A 2,160-nucleotide genomic window follows, 5' to 3' on the forward strand; every position below is an offset into this window, starting at 1 on the left:
CCTGTGGAACACCACTCACCACTGACTTCCAGGCAGAATATTTTCCTTCTACTACTACTACTTGCTGTTTTCTGTTGGCCAGCCAATTCTGTATCCAGACAGCTAAGTTCCCCTGTATCCCATTCCTCCTGACCTTCTGAATGAGCCTACCATGGGGAACCTTATCAAATGCCTTGCTGAAGTCCATATACACCACATCCACTGCTCGACTCTCATCAACGTTTCCAGTCACATCCTCACAGAACTCGATAAGGTTTGTGAGGCATGACCTGCCCCTCTCAAAGCCGTGTTGACTGCATTTAATCAAGCCATGCTCTTCCAGATGGTCATAAATTCTATCCCTCAGAATCCTTTCTAACACCTTGCAGACGACAGATGTGAGACTTACTGGTCTGTAATAGGGTGGTTATGGGAGGAGATTTTAACTTTCCAAACAAAAACTGGGATTGCCATAGTGTTAAGGGCTTAGACAGAGAGGAATGGGTTAAGTGTGTACAAGCAAATTGTCTGATTCAGTATGTGGATGTTCCTACTAGAGAAGGTGCAACCTTGACCTACTCTTGGGAAATAAGGCAGGGCAGGTGACTGAGGTGTCAGTGGAGGAGCACTTTGGGGCCAGTGACCATAATTCTAATGGTTTTAAAATAGTGACGGAAAAGGATAGACCGGATCTAAAAGTTGAAGTTCTAAATTGAAGGAAGGCTAATTTTGATGGTATTAGGCAAGAACTTTTAAAAGCTGGTTGGAGGCAGATGTTCGCAGGTAAAGGGAAGGCTGGAAAATGGGAAGCCTTCAAAAATTAGATAATGAGAGTCCAGAGACAGTATATTCCTTTTAGGTTGAAAGGAAATGCTGGTAGGTGTAGGGAATGATGGATGACTAGAGAAATTGAGGTTTTGGTTAAGAAAAAGAGGGAAGCATATGTCAGGTATAGGCAGGAGAGATCGAGTGAATCCTTAGAGTATAAAGGCAGTAAGAGTATATTGAAGAGGGAAATTGGGAGGGCAGAAAGGGGACATGAGATAGCTTTGGCAAATAGGGTTGAGGAGAATTCAAAGGGTTTTTATAAATACATTAATGACAAGAGGGTAACTAGGGAGAGAATAGGCCCCCTCAAAGATCAATAATGCAGCCTATGTGTAGAGTCGCAGGAGATGGAGGAATTTACTAAATGAGTATTTTGCATCAGTATTTACCATGGAGAAGGACATTTAAGATATAGAATGTAGGACAATAAATAGTAACATCTTCGAAAATGTCCATATTACAGAGGAGGAGGTGTTGGATCTCTAGAAACGCATGAAAGTGGATAAATCTCCAGGACCTGGTCAGGTATACCCTCGAACTCTGTGGGAAGCTAGGGAAGTGATTGCTGGATTCCTTGCTGAGATATTTGTATCATCTCAGTCACAGGTGAGGTGCCGGAAGACTGGAGGTTGGCTAACGTGGTGCCACTATTTAAGAAAGGTGTTAAGAAAAGCCAGGGAACCAGTGAGCCTGCCATTGGTGATGGGCAAGTTGTTGGAGGGAATCCTGAGGGACAGGATTTACATGTATTTGGAAAGGCAAGGACTGATTAGGGATAGCCAATATGGCTTTGTGCATGGGAAATCATGTCTCACAAACTTGATTGAGTTTTTTGAAGAAGTAACAGAGGATTGATGAAGGCAGAACGGTGGATGTGATCTCTGTGGACTTCAGTAAGGTATTCAACAAGGTTCCTCATGGTAGACTGGTTAGCAAGGTTAGATTTCTTGGAATACATGGAGAACTAGAACTGGTTCGAAGGTAGATGACAGAGTGTGGTGGTGGAGGGTTGCTTTTCAGACTGGAGACCTGTGACCAGTGGAGTGTCACAAGGATCGGTGCTGTGTCCTCTACTTTTTGTCATTCATATAAATGGTTTGGATGTGAACGTTGGAAATATAGTTCAGGTGAGCCAATGGGCTGAGGAGTGCCAGATGGAGTTTAATTTAGATAAATGCGAGGTGCTGCGTTTTGGAAAAGCAAATCAGAGCAGGAGTTATACACTTAATGGTAAGGTCCTGAGGAGTGTTGCTGAATAAAGAGACCTTGGAGTGTAGGTTCAAAGTTCCCTGAAAGTATAGTCGCAGGTCGATAAGATAGTGAAGAAGGCATTTTGTATGCTTTCGTTAATTG

This window comes from Chiloscyllium plagiosum, chromosome 23, assembly GCF_004010195.1.
Source record: "Chiloscyllium plagiosum isolate BGI_BamShark_2017 chromosome 23, ASM401019v2, whole genome shotgun sequence".
Taxonomy (NCBI): Eukaryota; Metazoa; Chordata; class Chondrichthyes; order Orectolobiformes; family Hemiscylliidae; genus Chiloscyllium; species Chiloscyllium plagiosum.